We start from the raw sequence: 14,476 nt of genomic DNA, 5'->3' as shown, positions 1-14,476 counted from the left end.
ATTCTTTCAGTTATACATGCCCAGAAGTAGTATATCTTTACATTTACCTAAGACATTACTGGATTCCAATGATTATAATCCAAAGGAAAGATCATTTTAAGAAATCTGGATGATCGTGTTGATTCTGCCACTAACTATACTTATGCAAAGTATAATAGTTTTCAGTTTCTCTCTCTAAAATTAAGGATTTTTTTTGGGAAAACCAGATGTTGGTATGGAGGTTAAGGTGGCTGAATCTCACATGACTGACTGTATGGTTCAAGTCCCAGGCCAGTAGCTTTAAAATCATGCTGAACATGTGTGTGTGTGTGCCCACAATCCTGAGAGGAGAATGGAGAAGGGATTGTGGTATGGGCATACACCTAGGAGGTAGTTTTCCCCAGGCTCCCATTTCTCGGAAGTGTACATACCCTCTAGCAAACAAACTTAAAAAAAAATAATAATACACACAGATACACACTTTGGCTGGCAGCAGTGTTACAGTGATAACACAATGTCCTCTGAGGCAGGACCCACACAGGAAGGTACCTGGTTCACATCTGGAGATTTCCCTGTGCATGCCAGGTGCACATGTTCCTGTGATCAAGGTTGGCTGGGGATGGATCGCACTATGAGGACCCTGTTGTGGTGCCTGTCTCTCTGTTTCATAAAGATTTTTTAAAAAGAAGGAAAAAAATGTACTTTAAAAGAAAATTGCCTAGATTTATTAAATCTTAATTTGGAGATTTGTGGACTTAGCTACTAAGATTTCTCTTTTTTTTAAGATTTATTTCATTTATTTATGTATTCATTCATTTAATTTGATGAGAGAGACAGACAGAAATAGTGAGAAAGCAAGCTGCCAGATCCAGGACTTAAACTATAGACGACAACTTGTGAATCCAGTGCTTTTGTCACGATGCCACCTGTTGGCCTCATAATTTCTGTTTCTTTTAGAGAGCAGGAGTACTGCCTAGAAATAATAAATGGACAAGTGGAGAGTATCTGGGACTTCTATGTTGTGTTCAAAATAGCAAGTAGACCAGCTGGAGAAAGTGGTTTATATTCAAATTATAGGGATTTCTTCAGTTGGCTGTCTATAATGGGGTGAAGAACCAGAGACCACTAACTAGCAGTCTAGATACTGTATTTGGTCTGCAAATAAGTTTTATTTGGCCCACATGAAGCTTTATAATTATTATTGAAAAAGTTACTATATTTCAAAATTAAATTTCACATACCAGTTTATGAAAAATTGGACAATATGACAATAATACATCTATAGTCAGTAGGACCTAAATAACTTCTCTCTGTGGAAGAAAATACTCTTTGGTTCGCTCTACTTGGGCCTGCTTAGTTGTATTTGTTGTGGTACCTCTCTAGGCATTTATGTCCATAATCTACTTGAAAACTTAAAAGCTGGCATCTCTTGACCTTCCTGGCCAGATTTAGTACGATCCTAGCAATGACTCAGTTATGTTCTTAGCATAGTATTTTCTAAAATGTTCTCACGTTCTGGTAGCAATTAACCTACATCATTATGTTCAAACCGTGCCCAACTGCAAGTCCAATAGCAGCAGTTAGTTCCTTAAGAAATCTGTTCTTAGGCAATGGAGGGGCAAAGTATTTGAATGCATCCAAAAATATATCCTGTCAATCTCATTTCTCCCATCCAAAAGGAACTTAAATTTGTTAAGATTTTCTGTGTTTAGGCAGATTTGATTATAACTGATGTCCATTTGGCAACTTCCTAAGTAAGATTCTTGGGCTTCCTGAATTTAGTGTATAGCTGATAGTGCTACATAAGATTTGAGTATCTATATTTAGCACCAAAAGGGGCCTTTTCAAGTTGTACTTTTATCTTTTTTCAGTTTTTATTGCCTTAGGGCATGTGCACTTGCCAGAAAGAGACAGAGGGAGGAAAGTATGAAATCATTCTGCCCACCCCAGCAGAATGGCTTTGCTGCAATCCCTTTCCATCTTCTCTTTGGATTTTGGGTGCATGTGCACATACTCCCGGTGTGATTTTTCAAATTGCTGTATCCAAGACTAAAACTGTGGTCAACCATATGAAAGTCCATCCCCTTAACCACCATACTACCTTCTGGCCCTCAAGTTGTACTAATGTTATCAATGCCTCTTTTTCCATTGTGATGCTGCCTAGGTGCCATTGTCATTTACTTGTCTTATACTCACTCTGTTGCTTCTTGACTCCAAGAGGTTGACAGTTATGCTGAAAATGCACTCTAGACTATTCTAGGGTGGTAATTTAAGAGGCACCTGATACTAAATTTAAGGTCTAGAATTGTGCAGTAGTGCTGCAAAATGTGCTACTACGACTGCATTAGTTGAACACTTAGATATTTGTTGAATGAATTAGTGATTAAAAACCATTTAAAAACCTCTTGGTTTGGCCTAGTCTTTTATGTCATAATCAAAGGAACAGAAACTTGTTTTCAAATGTTTTGAAGAAGTCAGATGGTAGTTGTAGACTCCTTAAAGAAATGGAATAGTGTCTTCTGTAGCATTTCAGACAGAAAGCTGTCATGTCTTTCTTTAGATAAGTTTTCGTTTCCTCAAGGTTTCCTATTTATGAAAGTTGCTTAAATTTCTGCTGCTCTTATGCTATAGTTTGAATGTTTCCTCAGAATTCATGTGTTGAGCCATTGTAATGAGATTAAGAGAGTGAAAACTTAATCCAATTATAGTGTTGAAAGGTGGGGCCTCTGGGTGGTGATTAGGATTAAGGTTATCAGGATGGAGCTCTCATTATATTGTGGGTTTTAAAGTGAAAGAATGAGACCAGAAAAAAGACACATGAACTGATGAACACTCAGGGCATATGTGCCTGTTTTCACATGATGTGACAACTTGCATAGACTTGGGACCCCATCAACAGAAAAACTATTAGCCGATGTTGGCCCCTGGACCATGACCTCCAGACCATGAAAATGAATAAACATCTGTTATTCAAACTCGAGTATTTTTCTGGTTTTAACAGTGGAACAGACTAACATACCTGTTTTTTCTCGGCTGTTAGTAACTTTTCCTTTTCTGCACTGCCCCTTCAGCCATCCTGATGTGTTGTCAACCTGTGACCTTCCAGTTGTGCTCTTCTCACCCCCATCATTTTCTAAATGGAACTGTTTCCTATCAAAGTTGTTTTTTCCCATGAGGAATATTATCTTACTAATGAATACATAAAACTGCTTGCCGTATGTAAGAAACTTGAATGAAGGAAAATTAGTATTTTACCTTATTCCCCTCTAACGTCTTTTTATCCACCCAATCAAGATTAGAATATGTGTAGAAGAGGAATTCCTGGAATATTGTGGGATATGTATTTTGCCTTCTTTATCAGATGGCTCTGTATCTACAGTTTGAATTAGCCACAGATCAAAAAATATTCCAGAAAGAAAGCAATAATAGTTACAGCAATAAAAATAAGTAAAACTACTGTATAATATCCATTTATATAGTATTTTTAGCATACTGGGTATTATAGTAAGCTAGAGATTATTTACAGTGTAGACTAGAGCTGACCCTATAGCTTAGTGATTAAGGGTACTGGATCCTATATAGCCAGCTGTGGTTCAAAAGAAGATGCCCTTGCATCCTGAAATAATAGGCCAGGCTCATGTGCTTGCATGCCTCAAATCCTGATTGGATGGAAAATGCAGAAGCGATTGTGGCATGACCGTGCTCCATTGTGGGTACTTTCTCTTGCTGGCAAGTCTACACACCTGACCATTAAAAATGTGAGTAGGTTATATGCAAATAGTATGCCATTTTATATAAGGGGTTTGAACCTGTGCAAATTTTGGTGTCTGGGGATCCTGGACCTACAAGGGAAGCAAATATAATGCAAATTTAATAACTAGGCAATCATGAAGTAAAAGCATCTCAGAAAATACACTTTGTATAATGTTTAAGATATTTAGTCCTTGGGACCAGCAGATGAAGTAATGGTTATGTGGCTGAATTCCCATGTAGTTGACCACTGTTTGAGTTCCGGACCTGGAGGCTTGAAACTCATGCCAGGTACATGTCTGTGCATGCCCAAAATCTCAAAAGAAGAATGGAGAAGAGATTGTGGTGTGGCCATCCCCCCCACCCCAATAGGGTGATTTCTTGCTTTCTGTCTCTCTGATGAGTGCATGAGCCTTATAGCAAAAATCTCTCTCAAGAATTTAGTATTTAGTCCTAACTAAAGAAATTATTCAATTCTTCATTTTGTCACATCTCAGGAGACTAAGCTTCAGGGAGAAGTAACTTGATGCTGATGCTGAAAATTGCCTCTGGCAATTACCTATGGGAAACAATTTTCATGTAGAAAAAAGAAAACAATATATATATTTTTTTTTGTGGGGGGGGAGACCTTTGCTATAGGGTGTGTGTGCACTTGCTGGAGAGATAGAGAAAAGGAGGGAAACAGAAATCATCCCCTAGGTGGGTGGGATGGCTACATTGCAAGCCCTTCTCCATTCTCCTGGGATTTGGGGCATGCACACACATGCTCCTGACATGAGTTTCAAACTACCGGATCTGGGACTTAAACTGTAGTTAGCCATGTGGGACTCCAGTGTCTTAACCTTTATGCCACCTGTTCCTTCTAGTTCTGATGAATCTTGATCTGTGCAGTGTGAACTGAATGGTATTTTGTTTTCAGGTAAAACCAGAGACTATAGGAATGAATAAACTGAGACCACTTGGCTTAATCCTTTTTTCAAAAATTGTAAGCTTGGGGGGGAGGTGACTTGCAGATAATTTAAATGGAATCTTCACCTAATTATAGGTTTTCAGGAATTTATATGAGATGAGATTCAAAAACAAGTAGGAAATCATAGTGTGAGGAAAAAGAACATTATCCATGTGTATATGTGTTTATGATGTAAAGACGGTATTCTAAATCTACTATTGAGGGATTTCACTAACTAGTAAAGCAAGAAAAACACATGTCTGTTTTTCTTCTTCCTAGTTTTGATCCACAAAGCTTTGAAAGAATATGAGCATTTTTATATTTTGTGATAGTATAATTCTTCCTACCCCCATATTTTTGTGGTGATGAAACTTTAATTGTAAAGTCCAGATTTCTCATTAAGCAATTTGTACTTAGGGCTTTTAAATCAAATTTTTTCTCTGAGCTTTGAGACTTCAGGTTGCCAAGTTTTAAATGAGGAAAAACTTTTTTTTTTTTTTAATCCCCACTGGCATTAAAGTTTAAGACCTTGCAGTTGTAAAACAATTACCAAAAATAATAAAGTTGGGATTGGATATGCTGTAATTTCCAATATATTTACTATGTAGGGGAAAACAGGGTTCCAACATATGGATATCATAGTTATGTTTGATTTGTATTTTAATTTAAAGTTTAAAAGAGCCTTGAAAATAATTTTTTCTTATAAAATTTTATCTTGTATTGGTAAAAATGATCTTACTCATAAATAGAATATATATATTTTATTCCTTTGCATAAACAATTTGATTAATGAAATAAAGACAATTTTATAACTATACAAAACTTTCAAATGTTTTAGAGAACTTACTGAAATTATAGTTGAAGTTAAACCATTACAATTTTAATTTTTAAAAATAATTATATGTTGAGTTTTATTTATTATTTTTACTTTCTAACTTGCTCTTTGGCATATGTGCTAGAGGGGGGGGGGGGGCAGAGAGAGAGAGAGGCGGGTGGAGGGTAGTGAATAAGCAAACTGTCTCTTCTGGATCTTGAACTACTGTCAGCCATGTCGGAGTCCAGAGCCTTAACTACCATATCACTTGTTGGTCCCACAGTTCTTATTTTCAAATTGTATTTTAATTTTTTGTTGTTGCTTTTCCAATTCCTTAAGCAGTGTTATTTGTTTGCCAGTTTTCTTTTTCTTTTTCCCTTTTGATCACTAATGACAATAAACTTGCCTCTTATGACTGCTTTCACTGTGTCCCAAAGGTTATGGAGGGTCATTATCATTTGTTTCAATGAATCTTTTGATTTCAGTCTTAATTTCTTCAGTAGTTGGAAAGTCACACAAGAGTAAGTTGTTTAGTGTGCATGTTTTGGTGTATTTTCAAGGCTCATTCTGTGGTTGATATTGTTTAATTTTGTGTGGTCAGAGAAGAAACTAGGTATAGTTTCTATACTTTTAAATTTATATACTTTTTTTGTGGCCTTTGATATAGTCAGTCTTTGAAAATGCTCTATGTGGAAATGAGTAAAAAGTATATTCTGTATTTGTTGGATAGAATGCTGTGATATGTCTGTCAGGTCCATTTGATTTATGATATCAGTTAGTTCCTGTGTCTAATTGCTTATGTTTTGGTCTAGATGACCTGTTCAGTGGTGACAATGGGGTGTTGAAATCGCCAACCGTTAGTATGTTGCAGTCTATATCTTCCTTTAGATCTAGAAGTCTTTCTTTTATATATTTGGGTGCCCTGGCAATGGAAGGATAAATATTTTTGATAGTTATATCTTTTTGATAAATTAATTCTTTTAGAACTATGTAGTGTTCTTTGTCTCCTAGACAATGCAATCAGACAAGAGAGAAAAATAAAAGGACTTCAGATAGGAAAAGAAGCAACCATGGATACAAGAGACAGTGTAGGAGGAGGGTGGGACACAGCAGAGGGTGAGAGATAGGGAATCAAGGATGGGAAAAAAAAAGGCAAAATATACAGGAAACAAGAAATGTAAAATTATTTGTTGATGATAACATGCATGTTGATGTCCTCGATTGAGCCAATATACATTGTATTCTGGATGGGAAATCTAATTTTGTATGCTGTAATGATGTATAGTGAATTAATGTAAATAAATACATTTAAATAAATAATAAAGAAAAAACGAAATTGAACTCTCCCTGTTTGCAGATGATAAGATTAAATACATAGAAAGTCCAAAGAAATCCATGAAAAACTCCTAGAATTGATAAATGAATGCAGTAAAGTAGCAGGATACAAAGTCAATCTATAGCACTTTTATGTACCAACAATGAACAGATCAAGACAGAATTGAAGAACTCAATTCCATTTACAGGAAAAAAACCTAACCAAAGAGGTGAAAGATCCCTACAAGGAAAACTATGAAAAACTGAGAAACTGAGTATGATACAAAAAAAAAAAAAGGAACAACATTCCGTGCTCTTGGATTGGAAAAATCAATATAATCAAAATTTCAGTTCTAACCAAATTATATATTCCATGTGATTTCGATCCAATTACTTCAAGACATTGTTCACAGCAATAGAAAAAATATATAAAATTGTAAAATTTGGAATCATAAAAGACCTGTACACCAAGACAATACCTTGACAAAAGAATAAAATAGGCATCTCACTACCCAACTTCAAAATATATTACAAAGTGGGGATAATCAAAGCAGCATGACACTGGCACAAAAATAGAGCTACAGAGCAACAGAACAGAATAGAGAATTAAAAACAAACCCTTAATCATACAGCCAACTAATATTTGACAAAAGGTATAAGACAGTGCCATGGAGAAAATAAAGTCTTTTCTGCCAGTGGTACTGGAAGAACTGGATATCCACCTGTAATAAAGTGAAACTGGACCGCTGTCTCTCACCATTAACAAAAATCGACTCAAACTGGATCAAAGATTTAAGTATAAAGCCTCAAAATACAAAAATACTAGTAGATAATGAAACTTTTGAAGATACTGGAGTAGGTAAAGATTTCTTTAAGACCCTAAAACACAGGCAATAGTCCTCAAAAAGACAAGTGGAATTACATCAAGCTAAAAAGCTTTCTCACAGGGAACCAGCAGTTAGCGTAATGGCTATGTCGCTGGACTCCCACGTAGTCGACCGCGGTTCGTGTCCTGGACCCGGTGGCTTAAAACTCACGCCAGGCGCGTGTGCGTGCGTGCCCAAGATCCCGAGAGGAGAATGGAGGAGAAGGGATTGCGGCGTGACCATCCCCCCTGGGGGATGATTTCTCACTTTCTGTCTCTATGTCTCTGTCTGTCTGGCGAGTGCACGCGCTCTACAGTGAAAATCTCTCAAAAAAAAAAAAAAAAAAAAGCTTTCTCACAGCAAAGAAACAATAATCAGATAGAAAACAAACAAAAACCCGAAACAACCAACCTTGGAATGTGAGAAAATACTTGCAAAATATTCCTCAGATAAGGATTGATATCCGGAACATATAGGGATTTCAGGCAGCTTGTCCATAAGAAGAATGAACAATTTAAAAATGGGCAATAGAATCAAATAGACAACTCTCCAAGGAAGACTTACAACTGACCAAGAGGTGTATGAAAAATTGTTCAGTCTTTTGTCATAAGGGAAATGCAAATTAAAACTGCAATGAGAAAACTCCTTGACCTCTAGTTAGAATGGCAGAGGGTAGGAAATGGCAGAGGGTGAAACTAGTAAATCAAGGCGGGGGGGGGAAAGTAAAATATATGAGAAGAAATGGAAAAGTATTTGAAGATACCATGTATGGTAATATCTTTGAGAAAATATACAGGGTATTCTGTATGGGAAAACTCATTTTGTATGCTGCAATGATACACAGTGAATGAATGTAAAATAAATTTAAAATAAAAAAATGGCTAGGATAAAAAAGAACAAACAAGTGCTGGTGAAACTGGTGAAAAAGGAACTCACTTGTACTGTTGGTGGTATTGTAATTTAGTACATCCTCTGGAAAACAATATGGAGGCTTCTCAAAAAGCTACAAATAGAACTTCCATATGACCCAGTTATTCCACTTCTTGGTATTTACCCAAAGGAAAGGACAACACTCAGTTGGAAAGACATTTGCACGTTTGTGTTTATTGTAGAATTATTCACAATTGCTAATACATGGAACCAACCTAAGTGCCTCAAAGCTGATGACTGGGTTATGAAACTATGGCATTATATACTATGGAATATTACACAGGTGTAAGAAACAATGAGATCCTATCATTTGACTCAAAATGGTTACATATAGGAGACAGAATGCTGAGTGAAGTGAGCCAGACTTGGAAAGATACACATTGTATCTCCCTACTCAATTTGTACTGAGTGTCCATGGCAGAGGTTGAGAGATCTGAAGATATGATGGTGTAGAGGATGAGTATGGATGTTAGAGATTGTAAGGGGAGAAAGTAGTTGGTAGGGAATGGGTGAGGCAGGATGCATATGAAATGCAAGGGAAGGAACATTTGACGGAAAAATGTGAAAAAAAAAATGGTCTTGTGGAAAAAATAATCAAAAACAACATACTGGGTTTAAGTTCATTCAGTTGTTTGACTACTGAATCAGGAAATTTATTTGTTACTGTTATTCTGATCCTATCGCTTTCTCATTGTGTGGCCAGAGGAAACCAAGATTATATCAACAAGAAAGTATAGTAAATGTATATACTGAGAACCAATTTATAAACATAAAAATATTATATAAATATAAATCTAAGTATCCTTAAATTTAAAATATTAACTTATATCCGATATTTGTAGTTTTAATTTCTACAATCTTAAATTATTGATATATTTTCAAATTGTGTATAATTTCATTCTCTTGTTTTCTAGTACTACCAATGATATCATATACCAGATGAAGGTATGCCTGCAAGCTCAATTAATGCTCTGACTACTTATAATACTTTTATTATAAGAAATAAATGTAGCCAGGTAGATAATCAAGTATGCCTACTACACTTTGTTCCCCAAGTGATATATGATAAGGGTGCAAAATTGTACAGCTAAAGATATCTAGTCAATGAGATCATTGAGTTGATGAAATATTCCTGAAGGTTTTAACAGTGAGACCCTGAAGCTATGTGGTTATTTGAAATACTTTTTGGACAAGCCTCCAAAGCCTGCAGAAGAAGTTAAAATGTCTAACCAAAAGACTGAATTACTGAACAAGTACAGCAAGAACCAGCAATAAACTTACTAAGTGTCCTTTCTGGAAATGCAATCATTTCATTGTTACTCACATAAGTCTTCTAAAATGCTTTGGGATATTACCAGTAATATAGATTCTATACCCCTGAGTAATAAAATAAAATGTTACTCTGAGTCTTTTGGAATTTTGCTTTGTCTCTAGATGCAGCTGAGTCATTTTCCTACTTGGCTTTCAAAGTAATTTTTATTTTCTTATATTATTTATCAATGAATCATCACATATAAAAAATAATAAGGGTCCAAGGTATAAATAATATCAAAATATTATCAGATTCCTAAAATCTTGTTGATGATATAGTTCTCCAAGACTCCTCATATAGAAGGAAATGATTTTATAACAAAATGAGCTTTATTCTAAAGCTTCCAAAAGCCTAAAGAAATTAGATGAGCCTCTAAAACGATGTGTGGGCAGGATAATAAATATTTCACAACATACTATTTTTAGGACACTGCTTGAGAGGAGGGTGCAAAAAACATTAAAACTTTTTTTTCTCTTAATTTTATAAGTTTGGGGCTGCCTCATAACCTAGTGGTTAAGAGACCCAGATCCTGCGTGGCCAACTGTGATTCAAATCCCAGCACTGGTGACTTTAAAACATGTGAGGCATGTATTTGCACACGCATCCTGAAGGATGGAGAAATGGAAAAGAGATTGTGTGTGACTATTTCCCATTGAGGGGTGCTTTTTCCCTCTCTTCTCACCTTTTACTTTTTTCTCTCTCTGTTTCTCTGTCTCTGGTGAGCACCTGTACCCTCTGGAAATTAAAAAAAGTTTATAGTTTGAATAACATGAAAAATAACTGAAGACAGGACAGTTAACTCATATTTATAAATAAAATCCATACTTCTAACATGCTGCCTTGCATGGTTATTTACTGCTGCATAGAAAACTACCCTAAAACTTAATAGTTTAAGACACAACAATTTTATTATTTCTTATGATTCTGTGGGTTGGCCGAGGCTCAGCTGGATCTATACAGGTTTGACGGCTCTCATACCATTACAATCAGATGACAGCTAGGCAGGAACATCCAAGATGACTTCTTCACTCATTTGAGGCCTCAGGGCTCCTCTATGTAGACTTACTGTCCTGGTGACATCTTATTCTCCAGAACCTTTTTATGTGGTCTCTTTTTACCAGTGTGGTAGCCTAGATTTCTTACATTATAGCTTAGATTTCCAGCAGTCAGGAAGTTGAGGTTTTTCAGTTAAGTCCTGAATTTGGAAGACCGAGAAAAATCCACTTACACCGTAGTCACAAGACCAGCCCAGAATCAAGGGTATGAGAAAAAGCTTCCTCTCTTGATGCAAGAAACAACAGAAAGGGAGTAGAGGGTTTTTGTAGGTTCTCTTTGGAGGATAACTACCACGGTGCCTTACTTGCTATGGGAGTTCTAAGAAATAGAGGATTCTCTGATTCTGAGTGACAGAGGTAGTCTCTGAACATTAGCTAAGGTTTTTTTTTCTGGGTCATAAAGGCTGAGCATAGAGGAGTTGGCAAGGATGTGGGGAGAGAATTATGGGATCTACAGGAAGAGGAATAGAATATGCAAAACTGTACAAGTGGGAAAATAATATTGGATTAATGAGAATTATAAAATTTCAAGAAATACACATAATAATAGTCATCAGAGTACTATTGATAGTTTAAATTAATATAGAAAGGATTAGAACACAAAGAAGTAGATATTTTTAAAAGCTGATACTCTAAATAGGATGCTTGTTCTTTAACAATAGCAAAACCAGCCACTTTTTGAAAGAGGAGGGTCTGAGGAAGGACATTTAGAAGAAAAATAGGGAGGCAAAGCTTAATGGCACAAAGAAATGTGGTATTATCTGTTGAAGATATTTTGTAGTTTTATCAACTGTACTAGAGAGAAATGTTCACCTGTTGAAATATCCATTTTGTAAGACAAATACTAATGTGATTGAATATATAAAACGAAATGAAAAAATAAAATTATTTATTTAAAAAATTGAACTATTCATTATAAGTTCAGAAACAAGATGGTAAAATTTGATTTGGAAGAATTTTCTGTTCTCATCAGATTTGAGTTTTTTTTTTTCCTGGTAGTTGAACAATGTGAGTGAGACTAATGCAACATATTTAAATACAGAACAAGTAAGAAAAGACAGGTGGTAGACATGGCTTGGGAGTTTTACTTCCTCGATGATTAAGCTGGGTAAAATGCAGATTCATGACAACTGATATCATATTTGTCAGTATCAAGGTGAAAGCTGACAGATGAAAAGAGTTAAAATATATATTGCCTGTGAAAAATGAGTTTTGATGTTAGTTATATGAAGTGTGAAAAAAAAGGTCCAGAATGAATTCTTAATAAAGCAATTAGTTGAATTCTTATAGCTATCTCACTTCAGAATTTAAATATCAAAATCAGATGCACATGTATAATAAATAATTCATCATGTATTTAACACTTATTACTTGCTATAGCAATAGTTCAAAACTATGAAAATCTGGTGAAGTATAAACTATTCTGATTTTAAAGTTTTTATGTTAGACTGGGACCTATGCTCTTACTTCCATGCATTGAAATTAATTCTGGGCTCTAGATCAGTGGTTCCTAACCTTTTGGGTACCAGGGACTGGTTTCAAAGACAATCTTTTCACAGACTGGTGTGGGGAAGGAGATGGTTTGGGATGATGCAAGTTCATTACATTTATTGTGCACCTTATTATTATTACATTATAATATGCAATGAAATTACTGTACAACTCACCATAATGCAGAATCAGTGAAAGCCCTGAGCTTGTTTTCCTGCAACTAGACAGTCCTGTGTGGGGGCTCCTATGAAAATCTACTACCACTACTAATCTGACAGGAGGCAGAGCTTAGGCAATAATGCAAGCAATAAGCTGTAAATACAGCTGAAGCTTTGCTTGCTTGCCTGCCTCTTACTCAATGCTGTGCTACCTGGTTCCTAAAAGGCCATGGACAGGTACTGGGGACTGGGACCCTTACTCTTGATGAACATAAATTAGTTTTTTATTTTTAGTGTTTCTTGTTATTGTTATTTTTTTCATGAGAGAGGAGAGCGAGAGAGAAAGAGAGAAAGAGAGAGATACAGGCACCCCAGTGGTATTCATGCCATTATCTTCTTTCTTTAGCCTCAGCCAGCCCAGATCGTGGGCACATTTGTGCACATGCCTGTCATGTACAAAACCTTAGGTCATGACACCTAGACTTCCCCATGTGACCTCAGCACTGCAGTTTGTCAATGCTGAGCACCACGGCTGGCCAAATTTGTCTCTTTTCTACAAGACATTCCTAAATCATCTGTAGAAACAAGCATTCTCACTGCCCAAATCTTTGCTTCCTAGATTATTTAACTATTAATTTTATGCCAAAACTTCTACCATTATTCATTTGGCATACACTTATCTGGGTTAACCTCTGAGCTAGATACTGTCAAAGTGACTTGATCTATGACATTCAGTATGAGAAGTCAGCCTTGAGCAAATCAAATGAGAGAGAATTATAACAATGAGCACAAAGCCCTAAAGAGAAACAAATCTAATGTGTTCAAGGAACAGAAAGCTTTGCTGTGGCATTCTGAAGAGATGAGTTAGGACAGATAATGTGTAGGTTTGAAGCTTTAATAAAACTTTGCATTTTATTCTGAGTGGGAAGGGAAAGCATTGTGATGTTCTGAGTAGGGAAGTGATATGACTGCAATTTATCTTTCATAGGGATCATTCCAGATACTGAGCAGCAAAATAATTACGGAGGAGCAGGTGTCAGAAAGATGTTAGAAAGCTGTTGCAATCGTCCACAGTGATGATGGCAACCTGGATTAGGTAGAAGTGGCAAAAAGGTGGTGAGAAGTTAGAGGCTTCCTGCCCCTCACCCCTTTGTGTATCTATCTTTGCTCTCTATATACTGCCTTTTTAAAATTAACTAATTATTTTTCCTTCTCTCTCAAACCAGTGGAACAGTTATTGAGTGCTCTTGGACCTCAGAGCTCCTTATCCCTGTGCTTCCTGTTCCTTTTCTCTCCTCCTTTACTTCTTCCTCTATTGCTTCTTCCTCATTTGTCTGTCTTGATTTTTTTCACCCCATTTCACTCCCCCCCCCAAAAGAGTGTATGTTCTGACTAGAGAGGGAAGTGGGGGGAGGAAGAGAGGGAGATCACACTACAATCTTTTTCCTCCACTTCCTCTTCTAGTGAGGATTTTGACCATGCACACATATGTGTTCTGGTGTGTCCTTCAAGCTGCCAGGACTAAGGCTTGAAATGCTGCTGATCATGTGAAGTATGCTGTGCTTAACCTCTGCACTAGATTGCTCACCTTCTCCCCTCCCACACATTCCTTTCTGATTTTTTACTTTCTTTCTTACTCTTCATTACTTTTTCTTGTATTATGGCTTTATCTAATATCCATTTGATTCCTATTCATGAATAGACCTGAATTTCTAAACATTTATTCCTTTGAGGGAGTGTATGAAAAAGCTAGTCTTTCTTCCTTTAAAATATTAGTTATTTAACTGTATGTATTACTATTTTTAATTTACTATAGTGGATGCATGCTTATCAGAGAAGGACAGAGAGAAAGAGAGAG

This window comes from Tupaia chinensis, unplaced genomic scaffold (genome assembly GCF_000334495.1).
Source record: "Tupaia chinensis unplaced genomic scaffold, TupChi_1.0 Scaffold143711_1, whole genome shotgun sequence".
In the NCBI taxonomy this organism is placed as follows: Eukaryota; Metazoa; Chordata; class Mammalia; order Scandentia; family Tupaiidae; genus Tupaia; species Tupaia belangeri.
Note: the sequence above shows the minus strand (reverse complement) of the source record.